Source organism: Hipposideros armiger, unplaced genomic scaffold (assembly GCF_001890085.2).
Source record: "Hipposideros armiger isolate ML-2016 unplaced genomic scaffold, ASM189008v1 scaffold_0, whole genome shotgun sequence".
NCBI classification, from domain to species: domain Eukaryota; kingdom Metazoa; phylum Chordata; class Mammalia; order Chiroptera; family Hipposideridae; genus Hipposideros; species Hipposideros armiger.
The window spans coordinates 10,996,456-11,019,955 of record NW_017731350.1 but is presented as its reverse complement, the minus strand read 5'-3'; positions in this window follow the sequence as shown (position 1 = coordinate 11,019,955).

Here is a 23,500-nt window from a genome sequence, read left to right as displayed (position 1 = left end):
TGACTGAATCCTACCTTGTAACTTACTGTGTGATCTTCAGTAACTTTAGTAGCTGCTGTTGGTGTTTCTTTTGTCAACTGTAAAAGGGAGAATAACAAATCTTATCTTGTAGCGTTGTTGTAAAAAGGAGAGTAGAGATATACAGGATGCCTCGCGTTGAGGGCACAAGACCCTGGCAGGGATATGCTGAGCTCCTAGGAAGACAGGATGATTGGAGAGCGGAACCTTGGTGGTGATGACTTCCGCCACCCATTGGTCGTGGTAAGGTGTCCTCTTACTAGGTAGCTCAATCAACATCACAAAAGCTGCTAACGAGGAGATGCCCTTAGGAACTCTTTGTTATCAATTTGTTAATCATTAGGTCAACCCGAACCACGGATAGCTGCCCTAACTACTACACTTAGAGCACCCTGACATTTTTACTGTTCTGTTACAAGGAAATCAGAGGTGGATCTCATTGCCCCAGCATGTTCACGATTTCTTTCCTTTCATGGAGGGGTTCTGCTGCTTAGAAAACCTTCTCCTCCATTCTTTTCTCAATGTAATGCTTAATGAGGTGCTTATCCTTTAAGACTTTGCTCAGCGGCCACTTTCTCAGTGTGACCCTGATCTCAGTTTTGGGTAAGGGCACAATGGAAGCTGAGGCTCTGAAATGGGAATCTGTTCCCTTAAAAGTCTCTGACTCGAGTTCCCCATGGAACCCCGTGGAAAGTCTTTGTGCAGCGAGACAAGTGTGTCACATTACCAGAACACCTTTTTTCGTGGCAGGCACTTTCTAGGTGTTTTATAGAGATTGGTTTATGTCATCTTGACAAGGACCTTCCTAGGTAGACATTATCATCCCCATTCTACACACACACACAAAATTGAGACTCAGTGGAGCTAGGACAAAAGTTTCCAGCTCTCGGGCTCTGCTCCTTCTGCCCGCTGTGGATTTGGGGAGAGGGCAGAGCTGGGGGGAGGGAAGGGAAGGAGACTCTGTCCGTGATGGGAGCCTCCTGGGTAGTATCACCAGGTTCCCAGAGGTACCTGGAAGTCCAGTTTGGGAGGGAGTGTGCATAGTGATTTCTCATATGGGTCACTCAGACCAATCACTCTCCATCCCTCACATTTCCATGGATTTCTCTTGAGTGAGAATCAGGGTCCTATACCTCCAAACATCTTGATGGGCTAAGATGCCGGGTCCCTTCCAGCCGTATGTTCCACACGACCATGGGAATAAAGGAAAAACATATCTCCTTTGTTTTCTTTCTTGACTAGATTTTCTTTCTTTCCATTTAGCTCCCCCTCCACACATACACTGTCTCCTCTTTGTTTCTCTTTCTTGTTAAAGTGGGTGTATTTAGCCATTATAACTGGTTAGAAGCCAGAGATAGTTAAGCGTCTTCTGGTTGGAACAGAAATAGCGCTGTTAGCCATGGACGGCGTCCAAACTCCTGAACAGCCCCCCGAGAAGATCTCCATATAAATGGTTCCTTCAGGAGTCCCCTTTGAATGCTTTCTTGGTCCTGGGGGTCTGACATGGAGCCAATTTGAGAGGGTTCCAGGCATTTCCCTCAGGGCCCCCTTCCCCAAAGCTTTTCAAAGCAACCCCAGAGCATCCTCTCTAACCAGGGACTCCGGCCATGGGGAAGAGTTAGGAAAACTTGCCTTTAGGCGCCTAACACGTTTGCTCCTGACCCTTTGAAAGTGCGCAGCTCTGGCTGGCTTAGCCTCTAGCGTAGAGCCATGGCTCAGGACAGTACCTGGCACACAGCAGTTGTGCAATAAATATTCGTTAGCTTTACCTATAAAATACGTAGGAACTGCACTGACATACTTGGAGGCGAGGCATGTGCTTAGTTCCCAAGGATGCTGACCACAAAGGGATTCCCTGGTGTCCACTCAGTTACTAATAACACCTTTTGGGTCAATAAAGAAACAAAATAAAATAAAATACTGGTGACTTATATATGCTCTTAAATGTATGAGAGAATTTCAGTAAACTAGCTGATATTCCAAGTTGTCACAGTGCAGATGTGAAACCTGTTAAAGTACATATGTGTCTGTTAAAATAACAATAACAAGACCGAAGTAACTAAAACAAAGCACAGAAGGAAAAGGTATGGACTTGGCAGACGTGGGTTTGAATTCATGCTTTCTTATTGGCAGGATGACTTCAGATAAGTCGCTTGGTCTCTTTGAACCTCAGTCTTCTCATCACTATTAGCTATCTTAAAGGCCTTTGCTCAGATGAGATGAATAAGAAAATACTTTGCAGAGTATAAGCTCAGTCATACTTCCATTTTCTGAGGCCATTTTTTAGAGGTTCACAAACTGGACTTAAAAAAAAAAATTCTAAGCGAACCTAACCTGAATTAGGGATGTTTGACTAAGTTCAAAATGCCTATGCAATAGATGAAAAAGGCAGCTGAGGCTCAGAGACAGTTAGTAACCACCCAAGTCCTCACAGCCATGCTAGCTGGCCCAAAGAATAGTTCTCCAGAACCCCAACTCTGTGTTCTTGCTCTCGTCTTCCCATGGGCCAGAGGAGCACTCAGTGTACGCTGTCTTACTTTTGTCTGACTAAGGTCACCATTGTGCTGTGTGTGGCCTCGGGCATTCTCCTGCCTTCTCTGGGCCTCTGCTCTCCTATCTGTAAAGTAAGCAGCATGAAGATCATAAGGGCCCTTTCCTGTTCCAATCTTTTAACATCCTAGTTTATCATATTCATCATATTCACCAGAAGTCCTCTTTAGAAGGAGCGTAACTCCTTGGTATCAAAACCTCTTTCTTGGTTTCAAAACCTATTCATGAGGAATACAAACCTCCCCTTAGATTAAATTGATTTCTTCTCCCCCTGAGCTGGTAAAGAAGTTTCTCTGAGTTCCATTATAGCAGATATCCTACTGTGTTGCAGTTTTCATGAGGGCAGGGGATATATCTCACAAATATTTCTTTGTCTCTTCTGAAGACCCTAGCACTGAGCTAGTGTGGAGTAAGTGTCCAGGAAATGTTTGTTGAATTAAAAACCCATCAACCAGTGGGTCAGCACCTTGATATAACTTATTCTACTGCCACTAAAGTGGTAATTAAGGAAACTGTGGAGAACCACGGAAAAATTACTACAATATAGGATTGATGGAAACAGCAGACACTGAGATGGTTTCTACATCCTTATTAAATCGTAAAATGCACACACCTGGACAAGGGTAAGAGTATTATAAAAAATATTAATAATAGTAATAATAAATACCACTATGACTGACTAATATCGATTGAGCTTGTTTTCTTAGCTTTTCAAATATATTCTTTCATTTTATTGCTGCAACATCTTCATGAGGAATACAAATTTCTATCCCCATTTTACAGATGAGGACACTGAGGCCCAGGGAGGTTAAGTAACCCTCTCCGGGTCATACAGCTGCAGAGGGCAGAGTTGGGACACACGTGAGCACCTCTTAGGCTGCAGATATGTTAGGTGTTGCACAGTGATTCATTCAGTTTGTCTTCATGACAACTTTCCTAGGGAGGTTTTTTTCTCTCCCCTCTTTTACACTTTTGAAGAAACCCAAGACTTTGAGAGGGACTTGATAGAGCCAGGATTTGCTCTCTTTCAAACAGATGGTAACAGCATTTCAGTAGTAGAGGCAGGGTGAAGTCCAAGGGCACAGTCTCCTAAGGCCGTTCTGCTTGGGTCCGATCCCAGCTCTGCCTTTGGAAGCCGCATGAATTCGGGCAAGTTGCATCTACCTTCTGTGCCTCAGTTTCTTTACCTGTATAATGAGGATCATTTCAGGCAATGGCAAGGGTTTTGAAGAAAATTCAACAGAGAAATGGGATAGAAAGATAAAACCAGGCATGTGGAGGATGGCACCCCCCCCCCCCCCCCCCCCCCCCCGAGACTCAGTGTAATTGAGGGACAGGAAGCTTGTGTGGCCGGAGGCATACGGAGACAGGAGAGTGAGGGATGAAGAGTGCATTCTCTAAACAGAGGGCTGGCTCTGACTGCGTCACCCTATATCCTGGGAGATCGAAACATGCAAGGTTTCCAACCTTGATCTTACGTTATTCAATCAGTAAACATTTTAGGTGGAATTTAAATATGGAATGAAAGAAAGCAGGAAATCGGTTTCTGGAACTGGCTCACCCACTGTGGAATCTGAACTTCGTATCTTTCTCACTAGTCAGGGAACTGCTCACCCTGTATCATATTGTTCTTCTGATCATTATGATGATGATCATATTAATGCAATTATTAAAATCGCTATACCACTGATTATCAATATACAAAAGCGCTTCACAAACCGCAAGGCCCTCATTTATGTATAGAGAAGAAAAGCCCATTAATGAGCAGAGAGCTGGGTGTTTGGATGTGTTAATTGCAAATCATTCTAATCTTATTATTAAAGAGCTACTTCTGCTAGGCAGTGAGCCTATTTGTAAATACTCTATGTACTTGAAATTAATCTGACACCATTTATTTTGAGCACCCCTACAATTCCCACTTCAAACAATGGTTTATTAAGCATCTACTGTGCCCTCAGCACCGTGGTCAGCTTTTCGGGAGAACAAGAAGCAGCAAAGTATGTGGTCCCTGCTCTCAAAGTTCTTAGAGTCTTAGCGCAGTAGATGAGCTCACGTGAAAAGTACAGGGAACTGGGCTTGAAATGGGATGAGGTGACTGCACGTGCCATGCAACTTCTTTTATCTTCAATAGCCTTTATTTTTTACAGCAGTTTTAGGTTCACAGCAAAATTGAGAGCAGTGTACAGAGGTTTCCTATGTACCCTTTACCTCTCTAACGTAGACAGCCTTCCCATGATCAATACACCCCAGAAGAGCTGTATGTTTGTTACAAACCTACACCGACACTTCGTATCACTCAATGTCCATAGTTTACAATAAGGTTCACCCCTGTACATTCTATGGGTTCGGACAAACATATAATGACATGTATCCGTTATTACAGTATCATACAGAGTAGTTTCACTGCCCTAAATATCCACTGTGCTTCAACTATTCATCGCTCCCGCCTCCCACCCCCTGGCAACCGCTGATACTTTTACTGTCTTCCTAGTTTTGCCTTTTCCAGAATGTCATGTAGCTGGGATCACACGGTATGTAGCCTTTTCAGATTGGCTTCTTTCACTTAGCAGCATTTAAATTTCTTCCGTGTCCTTTCACAGCTTGATAATTCCTTTTGTTTGTTTGTTTGTTTTAAGCAATGGGCCCTGGGTAATGTTCCATCGTCTGGACATACCACAGTTTATGTATCCATTCACCTGCTGGGGGACATCTTGGTTGTTTCCAAGTTTTGGCAATTATGAATGAAGGCTACTGCGAACATCCGCTATGTGACTAAGTTATTTTATGTCTTTGAGCTGCAGTTTCTTTATCAAATAGAGATGACAATAGAGGCAGGAGAACATAGAGGCTGTGCACTTGGGCTGGAAACAGACTGGGTTCTGATGGTGGAGCTGACACTGACAGAGCTTGGACATGTCATGTGACCTCTCTGTACCTCAGGTCCCTGTCTAGAAAATACAGGTGATAATACTGTGTTTCCCAAAAAATAAGACCTAGCTGGAGAAGAAGCCCTAGCATGATTCCTCCAGGATACGGAGGGCATGCACCCCTCGCATGAGGGTTTTATGACCTGTTTCAGGGAGAAGTGTGCCTTTTCCACAGACTCCTTCAGCTTAACTTATTCAGTATGCCAAGGTGCCATACTTTGGCATCTAAAATCATGCAAGGGCTTATTTTCCAGCAAGGTCTTATTTTCGGGGAAACAGGGTGGTTCCTATTTCATGAGTTTGCTATGAAGATAAAATGAGTTAATAGTGTAAAGAGCTTACAACAGCACCTGAAAGATGGTAAACACTAAGGATTTGTTACATGAATAAAACAAACACTGCCCTCAATTACAGTACTGCTTTCAAAGTTAAATGCAAGAGTGTATAAAATTACCCAGCATACAACCTTGCATATAATAGACATTCAAGTAACACTGTTTCCTCCTTTCTGTGCTCTGTCCTTCCTTTCAAAGTACTGTCACAAGAGCATTTTCTGCCTACTGCAGCATAAGAGGTGACCAGTGGTTCCAAAACCTGTCAGCACATTAGAATCTCTTGGGGAAACGCTAAATATTCCCTACCTCCAAGCACACCCTAGACAAATTAAACCAGGTTGGCTGGGAATGGAGTCCAGGCATCAGTGTTTTTTTCAAATCACACTTTGTGATTCTGATGTGTAGCCAAGTTGGAGAACCAGTAGGATACTGGGTTCAATCAGGGTTCTAACAGGGTCCTAGAAGTGGTCAAGGAAGCTTTCTTTCTTTCTTTCTTTCTTTCTTTCTTTCTTTCTTTCTTTCTTTCTTTCTTTCTTTCTTTCTTCTTTCTTTCTTTCTTTCTTTCTTCTTTTTTTTTTAAGATTTTTATTGAGGAATTGGGAAAGGGGAAAAGTGTTGGGGAATTGGGGAAGGGAACAGCCAAATTGTTGTCCTTCAGCCTTAGTTGTGCAGGGTGCAGCTACCTCAGCTCCAAGTCCAGTTGCCATCTGCCACCTGTCGGCAGCTTGCGGCTGCTCAGCTCAGGTGCCGTGTTCAATCTTAGTTGTGTGGGGGGGTAGCCCACCATCCCATGCAGGAGTAGAACCAGCAACCTCGTTAGGAGCACGTGCTCTCACCAGCTGAGCAATCCTGCCACCTCTTGGCAGCTCAGCAGCAGCTCAGCTCAGGCACAGCTCAGTGGCCCATGTGGGAATCAAACTGGTGACCCTGTTGCTCAGAGCTCATGCTCTTAACCAACTGAGCCACTTGGAATGTTTCTTGAAGTTGGTCTTCTTTTTGTCGACTCATAGAGGCTGTTCCTTGGCTCAACCCACCTTAGAAACTGAATTCATAACTTCAGCAAACTGTTATTGGGACCTATGACATGAGAGGGACAGAGGGTGCATCCCTGAGCAAGACAAGCCAAGTCCGGTCCACGTGGAGCTCACACTAGGAAGTGTCGATGGATACACATGCAAAAAAATTAAGGCTAAGAATAGTGATAAAGAAAAGAAAACAGCAAAGGTGTAGCATGACCATGGTGGGGCGGGCTCACAGGGTTTTCTGTGAAGTTGACATTTGAGCTGAGCCCAGGAGGCTGACATGGTGTCGGTCCTGTGAAGAGTGTTCCAAGCAGAGGCCCACGGCTTCATGCATTCAAGGGACAGAAAGGCTGGGAGGCTGGTATACGTCATTGAGAGGAGGGGCCTGGCCATGAGCATGGATAAGCAGACACCTGGGCACACAGGGACTTTTGGAGATGCTGAGGGTTTTATTTGGGCTTTATTTGAGGTGTAACAGGAAGTCACTGGAAACTTTGGTGCAGGAAGTGATATGATCCGGTTTACAGGGAGGGTTACAGTTGAGCAGTGAATGCAGGGAGGACAGTTAGGAGGTTACAGGTGCAGTCCAAGCTGGAGAAGACCGGTTTGGGCTAGGGTAGTAGCGGTGGAGAAGGGTGGCCATCGTCAGAGTCCAGATGTGCTTTTGTGGACGAGCCAATGGGACTTGCTGATGGACAGGACCTAGAGGTGCAGCAAGAAGCAAGATCAGAATGACTCTCAGGTGTTGGACCTGAACAACTGAGTGGGTGGTGCCATTTCTAGATGGAAAACTGTGGGAAGCATATTTAGTGAGGATGTGGCCTGAAGGTCTTGGGGTTGGTGCTCATGGCTAGGCTGGGGGTACAGGGGTAGGGATCAATAGTTCCTGTGTTCCCTGGGAAGGCCAGGCCCATTCAGAGCTGGTTATAAAGCCCTTTGTCCCAGGAGCATTTGGAAGAAGCTGTGATCCCACTTGAAACATCCATGAAATTTCCACAAATGATATTCCAAATGCTGTGCAGAATAGCACCTGGAAACAAACTGGTATTGTGCAGAGTAGTTTAAGCCATTCTTTTTCCCTCCCTTTCTTCAGAAGCAGAGCTTAGCTTTGTTGCTTCAGCAGATCCATCTCAGCCATCGTAAAACTGAGTTTTGACTTTCTTTTTCAGTGACTTAGTGGAAGCAGCACAGTGGAAAGAGCCCTCAGTTGGAGACTAGCTGACTGGCTTTGAGATCTTGGACAAGTCACTTAACCTCCGAGAGCCCCAGTTGCTTCATCTGTAAACGAGGGTGTTGGATGGGGTGTTTGCAATGGTCCCTTTTAGCTCTGATGAGCTGGTTTCTTAAAGCAGATTTCTTCCTCGGCTGCTATTAAAGAAGGGAGGCAAAAAGAGGAGGGGAGGAATCACCTGCCTGCATCAAAGTATGGCCTCCCAGAGTCCTTGCCTTCTGCCTGTGGGACTTGTTATCCTGCCTCTTAAAAAGTCAAAGGTACAAGAATGTGACACTGGAAACTTTTGTGTATTCTGAGATGGCAGTTGACCAATACTGTTGAGCACCTACTAAGAGCCTAAGCATAAGCCGGTCACTTGCGACCTAGAGATAACTCATCAAAAGGACGAAAGAAGGAATTTTAAAAAAGGATTCATTTCTTGCTCTCAAGAAACTCATATTCCAATTGTCCAGTAAAGCTTAACATTATTGAACCCTTCCTCTGTGCTAACGAATTATTGTGAGATAAATGTGCGATAACTTTTAATTCTCTTTTAAAATGCTAGATTTCTCCTTTTAAAATCACTTTTCAGAATGACTTTGTGCCCAAACAACTTCTAAGAGGAATAATGAGATTTTAAAATTATTATGAACTCATGGAATTTTATGTATTTTGCATTTTATTTACAACAACCCCAAAGAGATAGATACTCTTATGATTTGCATTTCACAGATGATAAAACTGAGGACTGCCCAAGGCCATAAGGCCAGTGAAGGTGAAGCTGGGATTTGATCTTCACCCCCAGCTCCAAACTCTTGCCGTTAACCACATAGTCTATTTGAAGAGATACATTAACACCAAAGAAATAATTAGTAAAGAGCAAAGATTGTGTTACGTTAATTTAACAAGGAGGCCATTAGTTGGAGGTGGCTTTAGTGCCTTAGTAGCTTAGTAAGCAGACCAAAATCTAAGCCTGTACTGCCTCAAGGGTAAGAAATCTAAGCCTAAGGATAACCAATCACAGGCAAATAGGCTTTCCCAACTAACACACCCACTTAAGCTACAGCCAATCAAATAATTTCCTTGCTTTGCTTCTGTCTCTTCTCTGTAAAAATCTTGCCCCTGGCTCCTGTCAGTGGAGCTCTCCTAACCATTCCTAGTTTGGTGCCCTCGATTGAAATACATTTTTGCTAAAATAAATTCTAAAAATATTTAATATGCCTCAGTTTATATTTTAACAAGTGGCATATATCTTTGTATTGATTCATTAGACATTTATTGAGTTCCCATCATATGTCAAGTTTTGTGAGATGAGTAAGGTAGGGCCCCTGTTCTGAAGCAGCTCATGTTTCATTGAAAACTGACCTTTGTGGTCATGGCAATGGGTATAAAATTAGTTCAGTGTGAAGTGGGGAGGCCTGTGGAGTCTTCTCGGATGGGGCTGGATTGGGCCTTTAGAGGCTAATTAACAACTTTCCTGGGAAGAGACATTCCAGGCAGGAAATGGTATGAGCAAAGGTCCAGAGGTAGAAACCAGCCTGGCAGAGGGGGAGGCAGGTGCCCATAACGTCACAATTTGCTCATCTTATATAGGCTCAACTCCAAGGAGAGGGGGATCATAGATCAAGCATGTGAGGTAAATGGCTCTGAAATGGGAAAAGAACTTCCAAGTTCTGCATTGTAAGAAAGGCCAAGGGTTATGGGCAGATTTCCCTCCCAGTGCTCTCCAATATTATGTATGTTTTATTAAACTGTTCCCATACAGAATGATAATGGCAGTCCATTTTTGCATGAGAATTAGAGTGGTGTGCATGCATATGCTATGTGAGCTCTCAAAGAATGAAGGCTATATCTTATTGATCTCTGTATCCTTGGTGATCACCCTATGGGTTGGGTTTTAGTCAGTTTTAAATATCGAAACAAATTTTCTTCCAAAGCATTCATACCCTTTGATTGGATAATTTCATTATGTGTCCCTGAGAATCTATTGCAAAGAAACAATCAGGGACGTGAACACAACCTTATGTCTAAGATGTTTACTATAGAAGTATTTGTATCAATAAAATATGAGAAACAACCTCAAGTTGAATGCTGTATCCCATTGTGGTCCGTTCTATGCTATTCTAGGTATGGTTGCCTTGGAACCTGATGTAGATGTGAAACATCATGTTTGTGGGGAATTTTTAATCACATGAGATATACTTAACTCAAAACACTCAGGGTATGAAATTATAAACACAAAATAAACTCAACCATGTGAAAACAAATGCACAGAAGGAAGCCTGGCAAAAAAATACACTAAGAATGTCAGCAAGAGCTTCTTTCTGGGATGGTCATTACCTTCTCCTGTTCGCTTTCCTCTGTTTTCCAAAATGGGCATGCCTTACTGTTGCAATAGGAAAAACAAAAGCCACATGAAAAAGAGGGTCACTGTTCTTCTTTACCTACTGAGTGGCATGTAATTTTAGCAAGTTAAAAGCTGAGTGTTATTTTTGCTACCTAAAACAGAGCAGGGAAGTCAAGAGGGGTGATGGGTGCTCTGGGAAGGGTGGGTATGTGGGTAGGTGTAGTCCCAGAACACACTTCAGGAAGAAGGGTAAGGCCACCATGTTGGTGAGCTGCAGGGCTGAGGCGTCCCCACCTTGGTGGCTCCCACCCATGCTCCGCGGCTACCTGAAGAGGTAGCTAGGCCAGTGCTGGTGGAAACTCCAATTTTACAGTCATTAGGGGCACAGTGGGCCGGGCAGTTAGCGGAGGCTTTGATCTGGTTAACCTCGCTGGGGGTCAGGCGGCTCTGACCTCGGCAGTGTTCTCACTCTAAAGCCGCAGCCGGGTCAGTGCCCCCATTGTTTCATGGGCCTACATTAACTCCTGGGCCAGAGGACAGGGCCTGCTCCCCACCACCCGCCTCCCGCCCAAGTGGGCCAGCTTTGTTCCTCCCCAGCGGCTCGCATTGTGCCTACTCAGGGGGAAAAAGCCAGTGTTCATTTCCTTACTCTAATGGCTCCATCCTCTTCCAGCCCATAAGCATTTTGTCACTCTGACCCCAAAGGTTATTTCAGTCTTTTGATCTTGAGTACCTATAGCCTGGCTCCCCAGCTGCCATCATGGGCCTGAACCCCCATCTGGAGGGTGTGCCCATTGATGCGACTGGGCCCCAAATATGGAGGAACTCAGCAAATGGGGGCTTGGAGATCAGAGTGGGGTGGGTTCTAGTGGGAGGTATTTCAATCTTTCTCCCATCAGAGCCTTCCTCAAAACTCAAAAGCCTGAGGGGGCTTCTTCTCTCTGGGGTGAAATGAGCTTCATTGAAAACCTTTAGCCCTCCACAGTCCTGCCCCCACTGCCAGGCTGTCTTATCGCCCACTCATAGCCTCAATACATTTTCCAGGATTCTCTATTTGCTTGTTGTCCTCTGGAATGTCCTGGCCTCCCTGATCCTCCCCAGGTTCTTTCTCCACAGACGCCACATTAATGTCACTCTTCCTATTCCTGTGGCCTAGAACTGAGCCCACCCTGACAGTAAGCCCCTTGAAGGCAGCCATCTTTTCTTCTTTATTAGGTCCCTTCTCCCCTTCACATGCCTCCAACAGTGCCTGAAACAATGAAAGGGTAGCATCTAGTCATTTCAAGTCAGGTATAGGGCGACTTCTGAGATTGTTAGAAGGAGCTTTTGAGGCTAGGTGGGAATAAATATGGCTTACGGGCCGAATGCTTCTGAATCTGGTTCTAAGGGGCTGAGAGGTGGTAGTGGTGTTGGGAAGGGTTTGGTGAGCTTTTTAAAACATCGGAAGAATCAATGAATTTGCTGTGATTTTTATCCACAGAAATTGAGCACATTCTCTGGAGGATTGTTCCTATGCTCTCAGCACAAGGAATACAGAAGGAAAAAACCCTGGTCCTTGTCCTTGATGGTACCAGTACAGGTAGGCCAGCATGGCCCATCACGAAGTGTGATGACAGGGAGGTTCTCAGGCATGTTGAACTCCAGATAGAGAGAGAAGGGGCTGGACCTTAAAGGGGGGGTGAAACCTATGGAAACAAATGTAAAACGTTCACAATAACAAATGTATTATTAGGCAATGTTGTACAGCTTGGGAGAATGAATGTACTTCCTTCAAAGTGAATAATTTCAATTCAAATTCCAATTAAGGACTTTGAGGAAACTACACTGAAGCATCAAACAGCCCTTCCTGTCTGCCTCTAGACAGCTGGATGCATTTTTTTTACATGTGTCTCTATGCCTCTCTGGAAATTTGGGCTGGCCCATCAGCTGCCAGCCAGAACTGCCTTTGCTCTCTGCCAACCTTGTAGGAATCTACCTAGAATCCCCTCTGCGGTGGGGTGGAGTCTACTAACATATTAGCCGCTGTCTGTCAGCCCAGATTTAATACTGTCCAAAAGGTTCTTTCATTAATGTGCTCATGCATGCATGCATTCATTCACTCATTCATTCATTTCCAATCAATATTCTATTCTTTGTTGGTTGAGTCGTTTTCATTTCTTCATTCCACAAATGCTTTACTAAATGTTTGAAACTGTTAGGTTCAGGGGATATAAGAGGGATGCAAGGTGGTCTCTGCCCTCAAGAACATAACTTTAGTGAGGGTCACTGCCAGTGCCACTTGGGAACTGCCATGATGACGGAAACACAACCTTTAGGGGAACCCTTGAGAGAAGGGTTAACCTTATGTGGGTGTGTTCAAGGAAGACAAAGCTTTGCTAGACAAGATTACACTTGAATGATTCTTGATGGTTAAATAATTAGCCAAATGAGGAAAATGGTTGGAGTGGAGAATTGTGTTTGAGATCAGAAGGAAGGTTAGTTAATATTGGGGAACAGTGAGGGGATTACAGCAGGAACCCAGAACAGCCCAGGGTGGGCTCTGGCCCTTGTTTCTGAAGGGCCCTGAAGCCATGGGGATGTGCGCTCCATTCTGCCATTGTGGTCCTTTCGCTGGAAACTCCTGCTGTGTCCTGAGAATGGACCTGGCTCTGACCACCGCCTCCTGACAGAGGCTGCCTGCCAGGGCTCTGGGTAGCAAGTTTGCACATGCCACTTTCAAACAGGACCTACCTTTGTCATTTGTAAAACACCCTGGCAACACAGAAGCCTCCCCATCCTCCGAAATGTTGCCTTGTCTCTACAGATAATTTCTGAGACCATGTACTGGCTTCAAACAGTTCTGTATTCAGTTGGGTGGCATCCTCCTCCCCCTCCCCCCACATGCAGATAGATGCCTCTGAACGTGCTGTCTGGATCTGAGGCAGAAAGATAATTATTTGCCTTTCTCATAAGGAAAGCTAATTACTAGAAGGAATCCCAGCATAATTACACAGTTGGGCTTAGTGTCTTTGTACACACTGTTTCCTGACAATGACATCCCAGTTAGCCTGTAGCCATTGGAGGAGGAGGGGGCAACCACTTCTGATTCTTTCTAGCTTGCCCACTCTGTTTTCTGCCACTGACTGATAGCCCTTTGGGGTAAGTAAATCGAGCCAGGTGCCTGAGTAATAGGCAAGGGAGAGCGGTGCCTGCCAGACATTTGCCCCTCACATTCGCCCTAACAGGGAGTTTACTGGAGCGTTCCCCAGGTAAGAACACTGGTGCTCGGGGAAGCTGTGCTGGCTTCAGGTTGTTTTACCAGAAGGGTTAGAGCTGAAATGTAGACACCAGGTCTCTGGCTGGAAAGCTTGCCTGTTTCCCCACGACAGCCTCCCTGTGGGACACTGACCTGGCTGTCGGGGTGCCCCATGCAGAGTGGCAGCGTGGCCAGGGAGGGCCTGAGGAAGTTGCTTCTCAGTGGGGCTAGGCGAGGTCAGCCATGACCTACAGTCGAGGGCTGGGCTGGGGCTGGAGCAGGAAAGGAAGACAACGTTCCGTGTGATTGAATACTTACTATTGTGTTCGTGGGTAGGGGTAGGCACACCCCTGGCAGGGAGGGTGGGGTCGGAGGTGTTATCCTCAGGGGGAGTGGGGTGTCTCACAGTGGGCCTTCATAGATGATGACAGGGATGGGGGCACTGGCCTGGAAGCCTTTGTGGTTTTCTCCACAAGGAGAAGTGGGCCAGGAGGCAAGGTGAGGATATCCCAGGCAGAGGAAAGAGAAAAGAATTGAGCAAAGGCCCCAAACACACCGTTGCTAGAAGTGAGTGAAATATATGGTGGGGGTCAGTTTGTTGAAATGAGCAGTGAGTGCTGACCGTGATCTCATAGGCCCACTGGGGTTTCTCATCTGGGAGGGGAAGAGGTTGAACAAGCGTCCTTCCTATTTTGACACTCTGTGAGTCAATGTTTAAAATAGATTTAAATATTTATAATGCTATTTGGACACAACTATGGAGGATCTTAAACTCTTCATACCACTTGACCTAGTAATTCCACATCGTGAAATCTTTCTGAAGGAAATTTATACATAAGTATGTTCATTGCATTATTGTTTATAATAGGGAAAAACTGGGAATAACCTCGAGATCCAACAACAGGGGATTTATTATGTAAATGGTGTTGCATCCTCACAATAGAGTTTTGTGCAGTTATTGAAAGCATGTTTATGAAGACTATACAAACAGACAGAAATGCTTATGTCATAACATTAAGAGAGTGACGGGATACAAAATTGTGCATTTAGTCACAAACAATTATAAAAATGCAGCCTCTCATACAGCAGCAGACACACAATATGCATGAAAAAAAGTACTACTAATGGTCATCTTTGACCGATGAAACTATGAGGAAATGAAAACTGATTTCACTTTTCTCATTGGAAATAAAAACCGTATTAATATGTTTAAAAAATTAAAATGCAAAACAATGGCAGTAAAAACAACAACAAAAACTCTGGTGCAAGAGCCAGACAATTCTTACTCATTTTCTGGCAGTTGGGACTATGGTTAAGTTCTTGACTTGGAAGAAGGAGGCTTCAGTTTTCGGAAGAGTGCTTGCGGGGAGGGCCAGCTCCTCAAGGAAGCTCTTAAGACAGCAGTGGACCCCAAAGGGCAGGTTTCGTAGTGGTATCTTCTCAGAGGCTCGATGGAGGCACCCAGGGGTAATAGAGTCCCACGCATCTGCAGTATCCAGGATTTGCAGCATCCAGGACTGACATGGAGAAAGTTGTGAGTCTGTCTATCCAGGACTTTGTGAAATGCCAAAATGGCCTTATTTCTATCTTTAAACCTCCTGGGAAACAGTACAGGTGGAGAGGTTTCATGGCAGAGCCTAGGCTTTGGGTGAGAGATTCAGGCTTAAATCCTGCTTCTACCTCTTATTCTTTCTGGGAATATTGAATTCCACCAATCAAAGAGTGAATTATAATGCAGACCCCAAAGAGGTCAGCACAGAGATTTCAAGTGAGGTCTGCAAAGTGTCTGACTCAAAGGCAGGACTCAGCCCCAGGTAGCTCAAACCTGTAGGATTCCTCTTTGCTGGCTTGTGCCCTGGTCTGGCTGCTTCCTCCTTTGTTGGCGAGAGATGTGTCTCTGGTTGCGAGCACTCACTGTGACGATATCAGTTTTAAATTGGCCAGTCTGGTGAATGACATGGCCTAGCAGGAAGGCCTCATTGTGTGAGCGAGCACTAAATTAGTCCCACAGAGGAAATGGCTTTACTGATATCTTGCACTGATACCCATGAGAAGGTCCCCCTCCCCGCAAGACAAAGCTGATGGCCAATCACTTCCCTCTGCCGAGGGGCTTCGCACGATCTGAGAACTGGAGGCAAAACCAGCTTTTGCGGTCACTGGGAGAGTTCCTGGGAGGGCTCCTGGGAAGGCGAGCTTACGTGACCCTCTGCTCTGGCTCTCTACCTGCCTGGCATCAGTTCAGTGGAGAGTTTTAGGGTCCTTGAATCTAAGCAAAACTTCCCCATTGTTGCCAAATGGGGAGTTAACACAGGTTGCTGATACTTATTTTCTGACCGGCTGACTCTGAGAAGCCCTGGGAGCCCCAAGATGACCCAATAATCTGGAGGTTTAGGTGGCTAGGGTTTGTGGGGTGATGAGGGAGACTGCTGTGTCTAGAAAGACCCACTTAATGAATGCCTGCCATTCCACCATGATTGTGCCAACTCCTCAGAGCCTTGAGGGCACTTAGGCTTCATGGTCCCTTTTTAAAAAGATAGACCATCTTGGGAAGGTCACCTCCTATGCCATTGTTAGTAGCTGCTCTTGGGTCACGTTAAAGAGGACGATGAAGGACAGGGCACTGGCTAGATTCTGAGAAGTAAGGCCAGGCAAAAGTGAGGCCAGGCAGGAGAAGAGTAGTGAAGATACCACAGAACACCCCCCTCTGATCGCCTAGAGTTTAGATTTCATCCACTTTAAAAAAAAAAGGTTTTTATGAAAAATATAGCTAGCATATATAAATATATGAGTTTCAGGGGTATACAATAGTTTTTCAACATATATATATACCTAACGAAGTGAACACCACGATAAGTCCAGCAACCATCTGACACCGTACAATGCTAACACAAAATTATTGACTATATTCCCCATGCTCTACATTATATCCCCATGACTTATTTAGTTTATACCTGGAAATTAGAACCTTTTATTCCCCTTCACCTCCTCCTCCTTTTAATTTTCAATTACAGTTGACATTCAGTATTATTTGATATTAATTTCAGATGTCCAGTATAGTGGTTAGACATTTACATAATTTAAGAAGTGGTCCCCCTGACTAATCTAGTGCACACCTAGCACTATGTATATACATAGTTATTACCATATCATTGACTATATCCCCTATGCTTTACTTCACATCCTCATGACTATTTTGTAACTACCAATTTGTACTTCTTAATCCCGTCACTTTTTCACCCTGCTTTCATACTCTTCCCATCTATCACCCCAACAAATGTAGTAACCATTTGACATCATACATAGCTATTATAATATTATCAACCATATTCTTTATACTATACCCTACATCCCCATAACTACTTTGTAACAACCAATTTGTACTTCTTAAACCCTTTCCTTTTTTTTCACCCACACCCCAATTTCCTCCCATCTGGTAACCATCAAAATATTTTCTGTTTATCTATGAGTTTCTTTCTGTTTTGTTTGTTAATTTTGTTCTTAGATTCCACAAACAAGTGAAATCACATTGCATCTGTCTTACTCTGTCTCATATACTCCACTCAGCACAACACCCTCCAGGTCCATCCATGCCACTGCAGATGGCAAGAACCTATTCCCTTCCATGGCCAAGCAATATTCCGTTATATATATGTACCACCTCCTCTTTATCCACCCATCCGTCAACAGACACCCAGGCTGCCTCTACATCTTGGCCATTGTAGACAATACTGCAATGAACATATGAATGCACATGTCGTCTTGAAACAGTATTTTGGTTTTCTTTGGATAAATAATGCCTAGACATGGTATTACTGGGTATTCTTTGTCTCTTATTATGGCCTTTGTTTTAAAGTATATTTTGTCTGGTATAAGTATTATTACCACATCTTTTTGTGTTTTGTTTTATTTTGTATCCATTTTCATGAAGTAACTTTTTCCATCCCTTTACTTTCCATCTTGGTGTATCTTTCAATCTGAGAAGGCAGCAAAGGTTAAGTGCTTTGTTTTCTTATCCATTCAGTCCTCCTATGTCTTTTGATTGGAGCATTTAATTCATTTACATTGAAAGTAATTGTTGATAGATATGTAGCTATTTTCATTTTATTATTTATAATTTTGCTTTTTTTAAAAAAATTTTCATCTTAAAGAAATCCTCTAACATTTCTTGTAATACTGGTTTGGTGGTGATGAACTCTTTTAGCTTTTTGTTTGTTTGGGAAGCTCTTTATCTGTCCTTCAATTTTAAATGATAGTTTTGCTAGGTAGAGTACCCTTGGTTGTAAGTCTTTACTTTTCATCACATTGAATGTTTTGTGCCAATCCCTTCCGGCCTGACACGTTTCTGCTGAGAAAGCAGCTGACAATCCGTGGGAGCTCCCTTATAAGTTACTAATTGCCTTTCTCTTGCTGCTTTTAGGATTCTCTCTTTGTCTGTAACCTTTGCCATTTTAATTACAATGTGTCTTAATGTGGGCCTGTTTGGGTTCATTTTGTTCGGGACTCTGTGGTTCCTGGACATGTATGTCTATTTCCTTTGCCAGGTTAGGGAAGTTTTCCATCATTACTTCTCAAAATAGGTTCTTTGCTTTCTCTCTTCTCCTGCTGGTACCTCTATGCTGTGAATGTTGTTACCCTTGATGTCCCAGAGGTCTCTTAAACTAGCCTCATTTTTTTGATTTTTTTTTTCCTTTTGCTGTTTCAATTGGGTGTTTTCTGCTACCCTTTCTTCCAAATCACTGATTCAATCCTCTGCTTCATCTGGTCTGCTGGTGATTCCTTCTAGTGCATTTTTCATTTTAGTTTTTGCATTCTTCACTTCTGACTGGTTCTTTTGTGTGGTTTCTAGGCCCTTTTTTTATTCTTGCAGTCTTTTTGTTGAAGTTATCACTAGGTTTCTTGAGCATCCTTATAACAAATGTTGTGAACGCTGTCTTTGGTAGGTTGCTCGTCTCCATTTTGTTTAGTTCTTTTTCTGGATTTTCTCTTGTTCTTTCACTGGGGACACAATTCTTTGTTTCCCCATTTTAGCTGCCTCTCTGTTTGTTTCTACGTATTAGGTAGGTCTGCTATGTCTCCCAGTCTTGGCCAGGTGGCCTTACGTATTAGGTGCCTTGTGGGGCCCTGGCACAGTCTCCCTGGTCACCTGCTCTGGGTGCTTCAGGAGTGTTTCTTGTGTGGGTTGTTTGTGTCCTCCTGTTACAGTTGAGCTTTGATTTCTATTGGCATGTCAGTGGGTGAGATTGACCCTCAGGCTTATTGGCTGTGGGATTTGGCCATGTCCACAGTTTAAGGGCTGCTGTGTGGCAGGTTTACCCCACTGAGTGGGATTTGCCTCTGAGCTCTGGTGCCTGTTGAGACCACCCTTTGTGTGTGCTGCTTGAGGGGCTAGTTGGGTGGTGCTCTGCTGTGGTCTGAAGCCAACCTCCAAGTGTGTTGATCCTGGGGCCTCCTGGGGGATTCCGGTGCAGGCTCAGTTCATCCAATGCCTGTGTCAGGATGGGGACTACCTGGTAGGAGCTACAAAGTGATCTGTGGTTGTTCATTCCCTGTGCTAAACCTGTAGGCACATAGGAGAGGCCATGCTGTGAACCGAGGATGTCTACCACCAGTACTGGGACTGTGGTAGCTCCACAAAAAAACAGGACACTCAGAGGCCTGCTGCCACCTGCCAGCTCCCATAAGGTTCAGCCACTGATAAAGCCTTGTGTGGTATGTGAGTTGGGTGAGGCAGAGTCTCAGAGAGTCATTAGAGTGGGAAGAGCTTTGGTCACCAGGTTAATGTAGACTCTGGTTTGGTGCTAGTGCTGAGTCTGAAGCTACTCAGAAAAAGTCTCAGAGCACACCAAGGCCAGTTGCTGTCCATCTGCAGCCCGAGTACTCTGATAGTTTTCCAAGAACAAAGTGCAATTCAGGCAGGGCTGGTTGCTTGTGGAAAAAGTGCCTCCAGCACTGGGGGAGATGAGTGGGGCAGAGTTCCTGTGAGTCAGCAGGCAAAGCGGGCAACCTCACCAGACCAATCAGATTCAGATTTGGCCATAAGAGTAGGAGGAGGGCTCAACGCATTAAAGACGGCAGCCGTCTGCTGTCTGTATGGGCAGAGGCCCCCTCACAGGGAAAATGACAACTGTCCTCCAGCCCTCCCTTCAAGTCCACACACCTCAGTCTATTCCACGTATGTCTCCGATGACCCTTGAGTCACTGCCCTCCACAGGAGTCCAAGGTAAGTGCCTGCGAGCAAGTGAGTCTGTGCGCTCTCTGGGTTTCCCACAGCCTTCCATCCCACCTGGATGGTTGGAATCCCCACTGTTTTTCACAGCTGAATGTTATGGGGTCTCCTCTTTCCAGCACCAATACTCTAGGCTGAGGAGCCTGGAAGGGAGGTAGGGTTCTTTGCTCCTCCAGGGGCATCAGGCGGGGGTGCAACCTCCATTGCCGAGATGTCGCTTCTGATTCTCATTCACCACATGGAGATTTGGGGTCCATTTCATGTCTCCACCCCTCTTACCAGTCTCGATGTGGCTTCTTCTTTATATCCTTAGTTACAGGACTTCTGTTTGGCTAGAGTTCAGATGATTCTCCAGGTTGATTGTGCTATAATTTAGTTATAATTTTAATGTGTTCATTGATGGATGCAGGCACAGTGTTTATCTACTCCAGCATCTTAGATCTCCCCTCATCCACTTTTAAATGCAGTGTAAGATAAGCCTGAGCAAGAATATGATTAAGTTAGGAGAGAATCTAGGAGGACATCTGGACTGAAGCAGGGTGGGTATGGGATGGGGTCAGTGAGATAGTGAGGCATTAAAACATGATAGATGGGAAGTTGGGGAAACGGGGGGAAGGTGGCTAAGACGGCCTCCAGAGCCACTTTCAACCCCAGGTAGTTCGCCTTCTGTTGTTGGGGTCTGACTCCTGGAAAGGAATCCAGTGATAACTCCTCATGAGAGTTTCAGTTCTCTTTCAGTTTCTGGGATTCCCATCTACCTGGTCAGCAAAAGCAGGCTTCCCCTACTGCAATGGAGAAGCTGCTTCTGATATGTCGATCTCTAGGGACACCAGAGCATAGATTAGCACGGAGTCAGGATTGACTGAAGAAAGAGAATTGGGAACTGCTGCAAAGTCTAAATTGTTGCTGAGTGACTATGTATACGCTCACATGCGATGCTGTTATATTGAGGCTTTTAATCTCCCTGTCCCACCCAGGCACTGTAACTGTGAAACGGACCCTAGCATGTCTGTCTGAGACTTAATTCTAAGAGGGAGAAACTGAGGCCCGGCAGGACAGCAACGTACCCAGTGTTAGTCACAGAAGGAACTAGAATGAGTCATGAGTCCTTGTTCCCTTGACCTCCAGACCCATGTTCTTCTCCCTGAGCCACCCAGTCTCTGATCACACCCCCGGGCAGAGCTCCTTGGCATTTCCTGCCTCATGTGTACAATTGTGTGGATTTATTGTAGCTGGGATTTTGTTTCAAGCCTTTAATATGATTAGCAAACATCAAATATCAAAAGCTTATCTAGTAAACACCTCCCGTCCATGCCATGGATGTTATGGTCAGCTTCGGATTGAAGTCGAGTCACATTTCAAAACAGATGCAATTTCAAGAGGCCAGAGCGAGGCCGCCCACATCTGCTGGCTGTGATCTTTCGTGTGCAGTAAATGGCATTGTTGGAGAGCTAGGCTGTAAAACATCAGCCTGGTCAGCAGGACCTGCTTACAATGCCCGGAGCTTTCCGGGGGATTTTAAAAATGCAGTCAAGCACTCTGAGTCAGGGGGGCAGGCAGTCTGCCGGGGGCCAGGACGTGCTATCCATTTAGGAATGAGATGTTTAAATCACATATTTATTATCTTTGACCAAAATTCAAGTGATGCTATCATCCCAAGGTTTCCAGCAATGATTCTAGTGGAGTGGAGAGAGGGAAATGGTGAGCATTTGTAAAATAAGACGATAACGTCCCCCCTATTCCCCATTAAGCCAAAGGAAGCACACGTCCATCCTTGCCCTAGATAAAATGGAAAAAAAAATTCTTTGTCGCATTTGTAGGAGTGAGGCATGAACCTAACGCACGCTCAGTGCATTTTATCTTGGGCCCGTGGTTATTGTGACTAAACACAGTGCCCGTCTGGGATGTATCAGGACCAGAAGTTGAGCTCGTCTGGTGTCCACTGAGCACCCCAGCTCATCTTCAGGGATGCGGGGTGTGTCTCTGTGTGGGCGTACATGAGAGGTTGAGTGTGTGTGAGTGCCTGTTCTCCCTAGCCAGTCCCTGCGACACGGCTACCACCATCACCCCAGCTGCTTTCTCTTTTTGCTGCTCACACGGCAAGAAGGAGACACTCTATCTGGGGGAATAATGTTCCTCCAGGCGCCACAGTTCATGGGTTTGAATGACCCATTCCAGCTGTTTCTGGCGGGAGCCCCTGAAGCTGGCTGTAGCCTGGCGGGTGGCAGGGCGGTTTACACCGTGGAAAATGCATTCCTAATGGGGCAACAGCTGCCACCGGCAGGAGCTCGAGGAGATGGTGTAATGAAAGAAATTGTTCTCTGCTGTTGGGTCTGGCAGTTTTCACCCATAAATGAAGATTTGCTGCTTCCAACAGAGGAGGTATTTGTTTGTTTAGATTCCTAGAAGCTGATGAGGAGGTGGGGCTGACCCAATGAGAACGTTAGCCAGCACTCCAGCCAGAAACACTGTAATGACATGCTCAGGACTTGAGTTGGGTCCAAACTGGGCTGAGCCCACCTGCAGGCTGCGATGTTGCTGAAGATGCAAGTCGTGTGGGTCTCTCAGGGTGAACCCCGCTGTAGGTGCTGTGGAGTCTTGGAGGGTGCATAGCAGCCGGACGGGGGAGGGCCCCTTAGAATGGGACTGGGCGGAGGGGGGGGTCAAAACTGCTGTTTCGTCATCAGACACCACAATGACCAATGGTTCAGGCTATTGGCACCATATGTGGGCTGTTATTACTCAAGTTGAGTGAGGTTTTCTGTGTTCTTTAATTTAGTTTTTAATTTTTATCAAAGTTATACATTTCTGTTATTTGAAAAATTCTGCAAGCCTTATGGAAAGCAAGTTCCCGCCACCCCCTCCCTCCTTATTTCCTTTTGCTTTTTTAACTCTTTCCTCGACTTATAGCTTTTTTAGTTGATTCTTGCCATCTTCCTCCACATATTTCAGTAACATATTGTTTCTTGATGTGATGGTTTGAGGAAGAATCTAGTAGCTTTCCACTATGGAAGATGAAAATTTGGCTTCTTTTGTGGTTGTCTCTCTTTTCAACATTTATTTGCTGTACACACTGCATTTTTTCCTTCACTTTGCAACTTTAGATAGAAACAAGGAAAGGGGTGTAAGAAACAGAATGTGGAGCCCAGACACCTCAAACCAAGGGAAGATAAAATTATTTCTGTGAATTGTGGCCAAAGTGTAGTTTGGGGTGAGAATGTTCCATGCAGAGAATGCTTGGTGCCTGCAGATCCCAAAGCCATATGAGGTATCCTGCAAGGCTGGGACTCTAGAAAAGGTACATGTTGCTAAAGTGTGTCATTTCCCATCTCTCCAGTCCTTGCAATACTGTGTGAAAAAGAAACACAGTTTCCTCTGAGCTCAGGGGACCTGGGAGAGGGATGCAGGGGGCACATAAATTATGCAAGAGTGACGGCAAATGCATTAGAAGTCAGCCATCTGTCCCTGCTACAGAACAGATCCATGAAAATATGACTCTGACCGCAAGGTCCTAGAGAGGGAAGAGACATTTTTACATTTATGACAGACACCGCATGGAGCACTGTGCTTGGCATAACAGAAGGTGCTCAAAACATATTTATGTTCAACACACGAAGGAGCTCATTT